Here is a 15,149-nt window from a genome sequence, read left to right as displayed (position 1 = left end):
CCAACTGCTGCATACATGAGACTCCCCAGCATCCATCGCCTTGGTTCTTTGATTATAAACAGAATAGATTTGGGTTAGAAGAAATTTAAGCCATGGAAATCGGTTTATTCAAGGACTTTGCATATGACAAAACCTTATGCCTGCTGTGTCTGTAAGAGTCAGGTGTCAGGCAGCCAAGAGCTTCATCCAACTTGAGCCCTAGATCTTCATATTCAAATAATCCACTTAATTTGCATTCAAACAGCCCCTCTAGCATAGGCAGGCATTTAAGCCCATGCTATTCTTTTTCCATGCTGATCACACAACTTTTAAGCACCACAGAGTATATAACAAGTACAAGAAGATTTCAACAAAATGCAAGCATAGATATTCTTTCTGTCCCTGTGCTTCTGGCTCCTCTCACTACACGGCAGTCACCTCAGCACAGCCTATCTTTCACATAAGATTTCTTTCCCCATACCAACCTGGTAAAAAAAAAAAAAACCCAACACTGTTCTGTCATACTCTTTTCGGAGGCTGTAGGGCTTGAAGCTATGGTCAATTTTCAGAAACACAATCTGGATTGAAATCCCAGTCCCGCTTCTTCACACTTTATAAACCTTACTTTCCTGGTCACTAGATTCACATCTAGTAAATTAGGTTCCTGCCTCATAATGTCGTGAAAATTAAATAAGGGAATGTTTGATACTGATTGGCCTATGCTCAGAGCACCATGCTGCTGCTGCTGCTGCTGCTGCTAAGTCACTTCAGTTGTGTCCGACTCTGTGCGACCCCACAGACGGTAGCCCACCAGGCTCCCCCGTCCCTGGGATTCTCCAGGCAAGAACACTGGAGTGGGTTGCCATTTCCTTCTCCAATGCATGAAAGGAAAAGTGAAAGTGAAGTAGTTCAGTTGTGTCTGACTCCTAGAGATCACATGGACTGCAGCCTACCAGGCTTCTCCGTCCATGGGATTTTCCAGGCGAAAGTACTGGAGTGGGTTGCCATTGCCTTCTCCCCAGAGCACCATAAATGCTTATAAATATTATGTTCTTTCGATACTGTGGCCCAGGCATCTCCACTCACTCTTTCCTGCCCTCTAGTGTTGACTTTGTTCACAGAGACTTTTCCGTGGGTGAACCATCTCCATTTTGGAGGTGACAGGAGACACAGAACACAGGAGATAGGATTAGCAGATGCATCTCTGGCTGAACAAAGTGGGAAAGAGTGATTTTCTCAGCAAGTGACTAGTGATGGCTCCAAAGGACATTGCAGTGAGTTTCTGCCTACCTGACATTCCATTTGCGAGCCACAGCAGTCAATTCTGGCTGATTTAAGCAGATAGAAAGTTTACTCAACAGATAGCACTTTTCTCAGATAATTATCTGGAGGGCTAGAGGACCATGTTTAAATATGAGCAGCCAGCAGATGCTACAGAGAAATTTCATCATATCTTCTACCACTCAGTCTAAAATTAAAAGTCAAACAGGAACATTGCCAGACATTCCAGTGACATGTCTGCACACTTGAGTTAACATGGACTGAGAAAGTACTAGTATCTGCCTGTTGTTGTCGAAGGTAATCTCTGCCTCCAAGCAAAAGTCATTGGAGAATTTCTCCCGATCGTATCAAGGAGTTCCATTGCTGGGTAGATCCAAAAAATGGACAAACCCACCATCCAGAGCCTCCTTGCAAACATTCACAAGAATAATTGAATGAGTGGTCATAGCTATGGATAGCTATGAATGGGAACCTGGTTGCATGAAACATCTTCTTCAGGACCTTTATGCATTAATTGTTCCTCATTCATTTATATCCTTAACTTCCCTATATCTGTTGGTTCATCCTTTGTTAAAATTAAAAATTTTCTACTCTCTCCAATCATTAAAACACTCCTTTCCACCTAACATTCCTATCCAAGTTCAAGTCCATGTAACCTCTCACCTAGAAAATACCCATAGTCTGATGACTGATGCTTCTCTTGTCTTCCCTAAACCCATTTGCCACATCTGTCAGACTGAACTACCCAAAGTGGAAATTTTCACTGTATTACTTCTTTGCCTAAAACTCTTCAGAGTGTATTAATTTAATAAACTTTTTATTTATTTTTAATAAATATTTTTTATTAATTTAAAATCATCCTCTTCAGTAAGTCTGCAAAGCCTTCAGTGAACTGTGCCTCCTAGGTCCCCAGTTTCATCTCCTTCTTCTTCCTATGATAAACTTTAGTCTCAATAATATTGCTACCTACTCAGAGCTTCCTCTCTTCCATCTTGAGATTTATGGTATGGCTTATGATTGTTCTCATCTTACAATGTCTTCCCAACTTTATTTGCTAGCCAACTTTTGCTCTTCTAAATCCATCCCATTCATTGAACAACAGCTCAGGCCTCATCTACCCTAGAAAAACTTCCCTAATTTCCAAGACTGGATTTATTTCCCTTCACAATGCTATTAATGCATGTGTACACACATTTACCTTAGCACTTACCTTACTTGTTGGAATTTCTATTCATGTCATTGCCCAAACCAGTACAGTCTTCCAAGGCAGCACAGAGCACAAAGCTTGGCATATACAGGTGCTTTAAAGATGTTTTCTGAACTGAAGTTATTATAGCAAATTCCATTGGAAGATATAAGTATTAATCAGTTGGTGGTTGATTAATATATATTGATAGAGGCATTGTGAAATTATTAAGTGATTTGCGCCTCAAATATAAGTAATTGGAGAAATAGGGTGGTTTTTGGTAGCATGTTTTCCAGTCAATTTAATTTTTCACTTAGCTAAGAATTGTAATTACAGTATTTTTTCTTCTAAAATGATTGATATATGTGGAAATCTTATATGATTTCAAGAACAGTTATTATAACATTAAAAATACAAATCATGGGGACTTCCCTGGTGGCCCAGTGTTAAGAATCTGCCTGCCAATATAGGGGACACAAGTTCAGTTTCTGGTCTGGGAAGATCCCATCTACTGCAGAACAGCAGAGCCTGTGGGCCACAATTACTGAGCCCACATGTTGCAACTACGGAAGCCAGCACACCCTAGAATCCCTGCTCTGCAATAAGAGAAACCACCAAAATGAAAAGCCAGGACACTGCACCAGAGAGTATCCCCTGCTCATTGCAACTAAAGTTGGTATGTAGCAATGAAGACCCAATGAAGCCAAAAAAATAAATAAATTAAAAAATTTTTTAAATGCAAGTCATGACCTGTTAAGGATTGTTCTGCTAGCAATATTAAAATTAAGAGTGCCTAAAGATTCAGATTGGAGAAGGCAATGGCACCCCACTCCAATACTCTTGCCTGGAAAATCCCATGGACGGAGGAGTCTGGTAGGCTGCAGTCCATGGGGTCGTGAAGAGCCGGACACAACTGAGCAACTTCACTTTCACTTTTCCTTTCATGCATTGGAGAAGGAAATGGCAACCCACTCCAGTGTTCTTGCCTAGAGAATCCCAGGGACGGGGGAGCCTGGTGGGCTGTCGTCTATGGGGTCGCACAGAGTCGGACACGACTGAAGCGACTTAGTAGTAGCAGCAAAGATTCAGATAAAATCTAAAATAGATACCATAATGAACTAGGCAAACTAATATTCTCTTCTGGGTAACTGCTGCTGCTGCTGCTAAGTCACTTCAGTCGTGTCTGACTCTATGCGACTGCTAGCAGAGCCTATTCAATTAAAGATTTTCCCCTCTGCTGCCATCTTTTGGCTGAACAACAGTAGAAAATATTAAGCAGAAATTAAGGAAAGAAATTTAATTTTAATCAACACATATTTTATGACAGTCACTAGCTTAGGGAATTTCACATATTTCATTTTATACTCATAGCAACTTTCTGTAGGTATTACCATCCTCCTTTTGATAAGGGAGAAAACTGAGGATAGTAGACACTGTTGTCATCTTTCCTAAGCCTAATTTTGTTTATCATGTAGACAAATCCTTCATGAAAATCTGAGCCCCTTGCCAGATAGGAGAGAAATCTTAATTGGCCTGAGCATTCATGGAGCTTGACAAAAGGCTTGTGTGAACAAGGGTACGGAATGAAATTCTAGCCAGTGCAATCCACCACTGGGAAGGTGGAGAGAACAGGTGTGAGACAAAACATTTAGAAAGGTTGTTTTCTGAGCTCTTAAAAAAGAGAGTCAAGTAGAGGTAAATGACTTTTTCTGCCTATGAACATTATTATTCTTATGTGACCATGAAATTATGGCAGCCATCTTGGAACCATGAGGGGAGCAGTCTAAGGAAATAAATCAATTTGCTGAAAATGGCACAATGGAAAGATGGATGAAACCTGGTTTCTTGATAGCATTACTGAGTAGCTGTTCTAATTCTAGAATTTTAAAAATATGAGATATTAACTGTAACTAAGTCTTTTCCAAGGCGTCAACTCTTTGCATGAGGTGGCCAAAGTACTGGAGCTTCAGCTTTAGCATCATTCCTTCCAAAGAAATCCCAGGGTTGATCTCCTTCAGAATGGACTGGTTGGATCTCCTTGCAGTCCAAGGGACTCTCAAGAGTCTTCTCTAACACCACAGTTCAAAAGCATCAATTCTTTGGCGCTCAGCCTTCTTCACAGTCCAACTCTCACATCCATACATGACCACTGGAAAAACCATAGCCTTGACTAGATGGACCTTAGCCGGCAAAGTAATGTCTTTGCTTTTGAATATACTATCTAGGTTGGTCATAACTTTTCTTCCAAGGAGTAAGAGTCTTTTAATTTCATGGCTGCAGTCACCATCTGCAGTGATTTTGGAGCCCCCAAAAATAAAATCTGACACTGTTTCCACTGTTTCTCCATCTATTTCCCATGGAGTGATGGGACCAGATGCCATGATCTTCATTTTCTGAATGTTGAGCTTTAAGCCAACTTTTTCCCTCTCCTCTTTCACTTTCATCAAGAGGCTCTTTAGTTCCTCTTCACTTTCTGCCATAAGGGTGGTGTCATCTGCATATCTCCAGTACTTTGGCCACCTCATGCAAAGAGTTGACTCATTGGAAAAGGCTCTGATGCTTGGACGGATTGGGGGCAGGAGGAGAAGGGGATGACAGAGGATGAGATGGCTGGATGGCATCACTGACTCGATGGACGTGAATCTGAGTGAACTCCGGGAGTTGGTGATGGACAGGGAGGCCTGGCGTGCTGCGATTCATGGGGTCGCAAAGAGTCGGACACGACTGAGTGACTGAACTGAACTGAACTGAGCTGAAGTCATTTTTATTTTACATTTTCTGTTACTTGCAAACAAAAGCTTCTTAACAGATTTACTGAGGCTTAGTGAAATTAATTTGCAAATATAAAGATTTGAATCTAGTACATTAAGCTATGATCTACCTGTTTCTTTCTTTATACTTTTCTGTATAAAGCAGACGGAGAAGGCAATGGCACCTCACTCCAGTACTCTTGTCTGGAAAATCCCAGGGACGGAGGAGCCTGGTGGCTGCTGTCCATGGGGTCGCTAAGAGTTGGACACGACTGAGCGACTTCACTTTCACTTTTCACTTTCACGCATTGGAGAAGGAAATGACAACCCACTCCAGTGTTCTTGCCTGGAGAATCCCAGGACGGGGGAGCCTGGTGGGCTGCCGTCTATGGGATCGCACAGCGTCGGGCACGACTGAAGCGACTTAGCAGTAGCAGCAGTATAAAGCAGAAACTCTGACTGAGGAAAGGTTAAAGTTGTAAGCTCTTACCAAGCCAATGGAGGGTTTAAATTCCTAAAGAAGAAATGTGTAATGCTGGTTGGATCCTGAAGCAAAAAGAAACAAAAGAAAAGCTACAAAGAAGATTATTAAAACTATTGGGGAAATTAGAATATGAATATGTATGTTAGATAATAGGCAGGCTTACTATATAAATAAACTTTCTGAGTGAGAGCACCATGTTTGGATGTGTAGGAGAATGCCCTTACATTTAGCATCTAAAGTAAAATGTTTATTGAAAAAAAAAAATAGAGAAAGGATTCACAGCCTTTCTCACAGAAATGCTCTAAAGAAGGGAAATAGGAAAACAAACAACCCAGTCAAAAAGAGGGAAAAAGACCCAAACAGATATTTCTCCAAAGAAGAAATACAGATGGCTAACAAACACATGAAAAGATGCTCAACATCAGTCATTATTAGAGAAATGCAAATTAAAACTACAATGAGATATCACCTCGCACCACTCAAAATGGCCATCAACAAAAAGGCTACAAACGATAAATGCTGGAGAAAAAAGGGAATACTCTTGCACTGTTAGTGGGAGTGTAAATTGATACAGCCACTATTTAAGATGGTAGGAGATTCCTTAAAAAACTAGGAATAGAACCATCATATGACCCAGCAATCCCACTCCTAGGCATATACCCCAAGGAAACCAAAAATGAAAAAGACACATGTATCCCATTGTTCATTGCAGCATTATATAATAGCTAGAACATGGAAGCAACCTAGATATCCATCAACAGATGAATGGATAAAGAAGTTGTGGTACATATACACAATGAAAGATCACTCACTCATAAAAAGGAATGTCTTTGAGTTAGTTCTAATGAGTTGGATGAACCTAGAACCTATTATACAGAGTGAAGTAAGTCAGAAAGAGGAAGATAAATGTCATATTCTAATGTATATATATGTGGAATCTAGAAAAATGGTACTGAAGAATTTATTTTCAGGGCAGCAATGGAGAAACAAACACAGAGAATAGACTTGTGGACATGGGGAGAGGGGAGGTGAGGGTGAGACGTATGGAAAGAGTAACATGGAAACTTACATTACCATATGTAAAATAGATAGCAAACGGGAATTTGCTTCACGGCTCAGGAAACTCAAACAGGGGCTCTGTATCATCCTAGAGGGGTGGAATGGGGAGGGAAAAGGGAGGGGATATATGTATACCCATAGCTGATTCATGTTGAGGTTTGATAGAAAACAACAAAATTCTGTAAAGCAATGATCCTTCAATTAAAAAAAATTAATTTTTTTAAAAAAGAAGGGAAATAGGGGAAAATTCTTTCCTTCCCTTCCTGGCCACTGGGAAAATTTATCTTTTAAATTATCTTTACTAATAGACTAATTATCTTTACTATAGACTAATAGGTGAATGGAAAGAGAGAGAGAATTGGTTACAGCAAATGTGGTAAAAATTTAATGATTGAATCTAAGTAAGTGGTATAAGAGTGCTCACTGCAGTATTCTTCCAACTTTTCTAAAATTTTGGAATTTTTCAAGATAAAACATTGGAAACATCAAAGTATAACTTTCAAACACTTACAAACATGAATTAAAGAAATATATGGTGAGAAACTACCAAAGGTGAATCTAGGTTAAAAGTTTATTTAACTAACTAATGAAGGGGACCAGCTGGATGGAAAAACTGGTTCAAAGGAGAATTTGAGGAACTGTGGCAAATTGGAAGTGGTCAAACAAGAGATGGCAAGGGTGAACGTCGACATTCTAGGAATCAGCGAACTACAATGGACTGGAATGGGTGAATTTAACTCGGACGACTATTACATCTACTACTGCGGGCATGAATCCCTCAGAAGAAATGGAGTAGCCATCATGGTCAACAAAAGAGTCCGAAATGCAGTACATGGATGCAATCTCAAAAACAACAGAATGATCTCTGTTCGTCTCCAAGGCAAACCATTCAATATCACAGTTATCCAAGTCTATGCCCCAACCAGTTACGCTGAAGAAACTGAAGCTGAATGGTTTTATGAAGACCTACAAGATCTTTTAGAACTAACACCCAAAAAAGATGTCCTTTTCATTATAGGGGACTAGAATGCAAAAGTAGGAAGTCAAGAAACACCTGGAGTAACAGGCAAGTTTGGCCTTGGAATGCAGAATGAAGCAGGGCAAAGACTAATAGAGTTTTGTCAAGAAAATGCACTGGTCATAGCAAACACCCTCTTCCAACAACACAAGAGAAGACTCTACACATGGACATCACCAGATGGTCAACACCAAAATCAGATTGATTATATTCTTTGCAGCCAAAGATGGAGAAGCTCTATACTAGTCAACAAAAACAAGACCAGGAACTGACTGTGGCTCAAATCATGAACTCCTTATTGCCAAATTCAGACTCAAATTGAAGAAAGTAGGGAAAACCGCTAGACCATTCAGGTATGACCTAAATCAAATCCCTTATGATTATACAGTGGAAGTGAGAAATAGATTTAAGGGCCTAGATCTGATAGATAGAGTGCCTGATGAACTATGGAATGAGGTTCGTGACATTGTACAGGAGACAGGGATCAAGACCATCCCCATGGAAAAGAAATGCAAAAAAGCAAAATGGCTGTCTGGGGAGGCCTTACAAATAGCTGAGAAAAGAAGAGAGGCGAAAAGCCAAGGAGAAAAGGAAAGATATAAGCATCTGAATGCAGAGTTCCAAAGAATAGCAAGAAGAGATAAGAAAGCCTTCTTCAGCGATCAATGCAAAGAAATAGAGGAAAACAACAGAATGGGAAAGACTAGAGATCTTTTCAAGACAATTAGAGATACCAAGGGAACATTTCATGCAAAGATGGGCTCGATAAAGGACAGAAATGGTATGGACCTAACAGAAGCAGAAGATATTAAGAAGAAGTGGCAAGAATACACGGAAGAACTGTACAAAAAAGATCTTCATGACCCAGAAAATCATGATGGTGTGATCCCTCATCTAGAGCCAGACATCCTGGAATGTGAAGTCAAGTGGGCCTTAGAAAGCATCACTACGAACAAAGCTAGTGGAGGTGATGGAATTCCAGTTGAGCTAGTTCAAATCCTGAAAAGTGCTGCATTCAATATGCCAGCAAATTTGGAAAACTCAGCAGTGGCCACAGGACTGGAAAAGGTCAGTTTTCATTCCAATTCCAAAGAAAGGCAATGCCAAAGAATGCTCAAACTACTGCGCAATTGCACTCATCTCACATGCTAGTAAAGTAATGCTCAAAATTCTCCAAGCCAGGCTTCAATAGTACGTGAACTGTGAGCTTCCAGATGTTCAAGCTGGTTTTAGAAAAGGCAGAGGAACCAGAGATCAAATTGCCAACATCCGCTGGATCATGGAAAAAGCAAGAGAGTTCCGGAAAAACATCTATTTCTGCTTTATTGACTATGCCAAAGCCTTGGACTGTGTGGATCACAAGAAACTGTGGAAAATTCTGAAAGAGATGGGAATACCAGACCACCTGACCTGCCTCTTGAGAAATCTGTATGCAGGTCAGGAAGCAACAGTTCGAACTGGACATAGAACAACAGACTGGTTCCAAATAAGAAAAGGAGTATGTCAAGGCTGCATATTGTCACCCTGATTATTTAACTTCTATGCAGAGTACATCATGAGAAACGCTGGGTTGGAAGAAACACAAGCTGGAATCAAGATTGCCGGGAGAAATATCAATCACCTCAGATATGCAGATGATACCACCCTTATGGCAGAAAGTGAAGAGGAACTAAAAAGCCTCTTGATGAAAGTAAAAGAGGAGAGTGAAAAAGTTGGCTTAAAGCTCAACATTCAGAAAATGAAGATCATGGCATCTGGTCTCATCACTTCATGGGAAATAGATGGGGAAACAGTGGAAACAGTGTCAGATTTTATTTTGGGGGGCTCCAAAATCACTGCAGATGGTGACTGCAGCCATGAAATTAAAAGATGCTTACTCCTTGGAAGAAAAGTTATGACTAACCTAGATAGTATATTCAAAAGCAGAGACATTACTTTGCTGGCTAAGGTCCGTCTAGTCAAGGCTATGGTTTTTCCTGTGATCATGAATGGATGTGAGAGTTGGACTGTGAAGAAGGCTGAGCGCCGAAGAATTGATGCGTTTGAACTGTGGTGTTGGAGAAGACTCTTGAGGGTCCCTTAGACTCCAAGGAGATCCAACCAGTCCATTCTGAAGGAGATCAACCCTGGGATTTCTTTGGAAGGAATGATGCTAAAGCTGAAGCTCCAGTACTTTGGAAACCTCATGCGAAGAGTTGACTCATTGGAAAAGACTCTGATGCTGGGAGAGATTGGGGGCAGGAGGAGAAGGGGACGACCCAGGATGAGATGGCTGGATGGCATCACTGACTCGATGGATGTGAGTCTGAGTGAACTCCGGGAGATGGTGATGGTAGGGAGGCCTGGAGTGCTGCGATTCTTGGGGTTGCAAAGAGTCGGACACGACTGAGTGACTGAACTGAACTGAATTGTGTGTATATATGTATACACAAACACACACACAACCACTAAGGGGGGAAAATGTGAACATATGATTGCTAAATTAAATAGAAAACTGTTTAGTTAAAATGAAAATTGTAACCTTTTGAGTTTTCTTTTCTCCTAGACAGAAATCATTTAAATCAGTACTAGAAAATACATTGGGGCTTCCCTGATGGCTCAGTTGGTACAGAATAGCTCAGTTGGTAAAAAATCCAAAAACTTTTCTTTTGTTTCTTTACCTACTGAGCTTCTGTGATAGCTCAGTTGGTAAAGACAATATTTGGGGGGCCACAAGGAGGCCCAGTGAGGAAAAAGAAGATATCATTTGGAAATTTTCCATCCACTTAACATTTAACTTCATAGGGTCTGAATCCTAACTTTGTGTTCCCCTATAGCAGGAGCTCCAAGTGTGGCCTTTGAGACCCCATGATGGTAGGGGCCACAAAATCCTTTAAAGAGGTCTGTGGAGTCAAACTGTTTTTGTAATAATACTAAGACATTATTTGCCTTTTCCTCTCTCTTTCTTTCATGAGTCAATGGAGTTTACATGTGATATTGTTGCAGATTGTATATAGAAGCAGATGTGAAAACCCACCTGCCTTCTATTAAGGCAGATATTAATGAGATTTGAAAACATGTAAAATGATGCCATTCTACTCATTAATTATTGTATTTTGGGGAAATATAAGTTATCTTTAAACAATATGTTATTTTTGCTGATCTGGAATGAATTTGTTATTGTTGCGTTTAAATAATATGTTAAATATTGATTGACATAGCCCATCTAAACAAAAGTTTTTGAGATTCTCAATAATTTTTAGAATTTATGGGAAGTATAAGGCCAACACATTTGAAAACCATTGTCCCAGAAAATAAGGCAATATTTGGCAGAACTTATTTTAGTATAACTTTGAAAGTATAAGTTGTAGATAAGTTTTCTTAGAAAAAAGTTGATAAAATAAAAGAAAAAAGTTGAACTTATTTCTACTTTAAAAAATAAAAAATGATATCTGGACATATATGCATGCATGCTCAGTCACTCAGTCATGCCCAACTCTTTGTGACCCCATGGATTGTAGCCCACCAGGTTTCTCTGTCCATGGAATTTTCCAAGCAAGAATACTGGAATGGGTTGCCATTTCCTACTCCAGGGAATCTCCCCAACCTAGGGATCAAACCCACATCTCCTACATCTCCTACATTGGAAGGCAGATTCTTTACCAACTGTGCCACCCTTAAAATCTTGAAAAAGAAAACCAAAGCTAGAGGAATCACATTTCTTGATTTCAAACTGTATTACAAAGCTTTAGTAATTAAGACAATATGGTGTTGGAATAAAAATACATACCTAGATCAGTAGAACAGAGAGCCCAGAAACAAACTCACACATATATGGTCCCTTAATTTATGAGAACAGAACCAAGAATACACAACAGAGAAACTACAGTTTCTTCAGTAAGTTGTGTTGGGGAGAAGTAGACAGCCACTTTGCAGCCACTTACAAAGAAAACTGGACCACTAACTTACACTATACATAAAAATCAACTCAAAATGGATTAAAGACTTGAATGAAGAACCATAAAAACTGAAAAACTCCTAGAAACCATAAAAACACCTGGAAGAAAACATAGAGGATAAGGTCTTTGACATCTTGGTAATGGGTTTTTTTGTGTTTTTGTTTGTTTGTTTTTTGTTTTGGATTTGACAGAAAAAGTAAAAATAGACAAATGGGTTACACCAAACTTAAAATCTTCTGTATAGTAAAGGAAATGAAAAGCTACTGAATGGAAGAAAATATCTATCTGACAAGGGGCTAATGTCTAAAATGCCAAAAGAACACATACAACTTAATAGAAAAAAATCTGACTAAAAAATGAGCAGAGACTGTGGAGAAATGTGTGCAGGTTCCTTAAAAAAACTAAAAATAGAATTACCATATGACCCAGCAATCCCTACCCTCGGGCATTTACCTGAAAAAAAAAATGAAATTCCAAAAGATGCATGTATGCCGATGGTCATTGCAGCACTATTTACAATAAACAGGATACGGAAGCAACCTAAATGTCCATCAACAGAGGAATGGATAAAGAAGATGTGGCACATATATGCAGTGGAATATTATGCAACAACAAAAAGGAATGAAATGATGCCATTTGCAGAGATGTGGATGGACCTAGAGACTGTCATAAAGAGTGAAGTAAGTCAGAAAGAGAAAAACAAATATTGTATATTAACACATATATGTGGAATATGGAAAAAATGGTACAGATGACCATATTTGCCAAGCAAAGTAGAGACACAGATGTAGAGAACAAATGCGTGGATACCAAAGTGGTGGGGGGAGGGGAGGTGGGATGAACTGGGATTTGGGATTGACATATATACACTGCTGCTGCTGCTGCTGCTAAGTCGCTTCAGTCGTGTCCGACTCTGTGTGACCCCATAGACGGCAGCCTACCAGGCTCCGCCATCCCTGGGATTCTCCAGGCAAGAACACTGGAGTGGGTTGCCATTTCCTTCTCCAATGCATGAAAGTGAAAAGTGAAAGTGAAGTCGCTCAGTCCTTTCCGACTCTTAGTGACCCCATGGACTGCAGCCTACCAGGCTCCTCCGTCCATGGGATTTTCCAGGCAAGAGTACTGGAGTGGGGTGCCATTGCCTTCTCCACATATATACACTGCTATGTATAAAATAGATAACTAATGAGAACCTACTGTATAGAACAGGGAAATCTACTCAAAGCTCTGTGGTAACCTAAATGGGAAAAATTCCAAAAAGAAAGGATACATGTATATTTATGGCTGGTTCACTTTGTTGTACAGCAGAAACTAACACAACATTGTAAAACAACTATACTCCAATAAAAATTTTTTCTAAGTGGGCAGAGAATCTGACTAGACATTTCACTAGACAAGACATACAAATGGCCAAAGATTACATGAAAAAGTGCTCAACATCACTAATCTTCAGGGAAATGCAAATTAAAACCATAATGAGTGATCACCTCATACCTGTTAAGATGGCTTTTATTGAAAAGACAATAGAAAATATCCTTTGCAAGGATGAGGAGAAAAGGGAACCTTGTAAATGTAAATTGGTGCAGCCTCTATAGAAAACAGTATGTAGATTGCTTGAGAAATTAAAAGTAGAGCTACCATACACTCTGGCAATTTTACTTCACAGTATTTAACTGATAGAAATGAAATCACTATCTGGAAAAGATATCTGTACATCTGTGTTTATTACAGCATTATTTACAATGGCTAAGACTTGGAACCTAAGTGTCCATTGATGAGTGAATGAATAAAGACTCTGAGATATATATATATATAAAACACACACACATATAATGGAATACTACTCAGCCAATGAAGAGATGAGATCTTGCCATTTGCAACAACATAAATGGAAAATCATCAGGTAGGATAGATTCTGGAGCCAAGTTATTCAGATTCAACTCTCAGCTCTACCACTTAATAATTTTATGAAATTGGATCTAAGACCATAAGTGTAACTCATCTCATAGGCTTGTCATGAATATTAAATGAGTGAATACTTGTAAAGCACTAATACAATACCTAGAACATAATTAGAGCTCTGTATGTTTACAGTATTATTTCACAAGAAAATTCATGCATTTGTATTTATCTCACTATCTACCGATTTCTTCAAATTCTGCTTTCTCTGAAAGGTGTAGCAAAATAGTTCTCAAAGAATTTCACATGAAAATAGAGTTTCATAGTCACATAAATTTGAGCAATATTGGAAAAAGAAAAAAAAATGAGAGAGATCAGATTAAAATTGAGATATCACACATGGCTTTCTGTGGCTTATAGTCATGACTTACAGGGTCATTCTACTGTAAACCTCCTAACATTTCCTGTAATTTTCAGATTATAGAATAACTAATCATAATATGTTACTACTAATATGTTAACCACCAATATGTTAGTTTGTATTGTTTCAATTCAATTTCTACACATATCAAATTTATAGTGTTGTTGCTACTGAGAAAATTCTTCAAAGTCAGTGAATTGATATACATCCGTTTTTAATGGCTACTGTGACACAGTCATACCTCATTTTACTGTGTTTATTTTATTGCACTTTACAGATATTTCATTTTGTTGAAATTGAAGGTTTGTGGCAACCCAGCAACCAGCAAATCTGTTGGTGCCATTTTTCCAATAGCATTTGCTTGCTTTGTGTCTCTGTGTCACATTTTGGTAAGTCTCATGATATTTCAAATTTTTCATTATTATTTTATTATGGTGATCTGTGATCAGTGATCTTTAATGTTACTATTGTGATTATTTTGGAGGACTATGAACTTCATCCATGTAAGATGATCAATTTAATTGATAAATATGTATATTCTGACTGCTCCATGGACCAGCCATTCCCATCTCTCTCTGCCTTCTCAGGCCTCCTGATTCCTTGAACCACAGCAATATAGAAATTAGACCAATTAATAACCCTGCAATGACCCCTTAAGTGTTCAAGTAAAAGGAATGATTAAGCTCAGTGAGGAAGGCATCTCAAAAACTGAGATAGGCTGAAAGCCAGGGCTCTTTGCCAAACAATTAGCCAAGTTATGAATGCAAAGGGAAGGTTCTTGAAAGAAATTAAAAGTGCTACTTCAGTAAACACACCAATGATAAGAAAGCAAAACAACCTTCTTGCTGATATGGAGAAAGTTGTGAACGGTCTAGATGGAAGATTAAATCAGCCACAACATTCCCTTAAGCCAAAGACTGATTTAGAACAAGGCCCTAACTATCTTCAATTCTGCAAAGGCTAAGAGAGGTGAGGGAGCTACAGATGAAACATTTGAAGCTAACAGAGGCTGGTCGTGAAGCTTAGGGAGAGAAGCCATTTCTAAACATAAAAGTGCAAGGTGAAGCAGCAAGTGCCGATGGAGCAGCTGCAGCAAGTTATCTAGATGACATAGCTAACATCATTAGTGAAAAT

The sequence above is a fragment of the Oryx dammah genome, unplaced genomic scaffold (assembly GCF_014754425.2).
Source record: "Oryx dammah isolate SB20612 unplaced genomic scaffold, SCBI_Odam_1.1 HiC_scaffold_11229, whole genome shotgun sequence".
Classification (NCBI taxonomy): domain Eukaryota; kingdom Metazoa; phylum Chordata; class Mammalia; order Artiodactyla; family Bovidae; genus Oryx; species Oryx dammah.
This window is presented reverse-complemented; position numbering follows the sequence as displayed.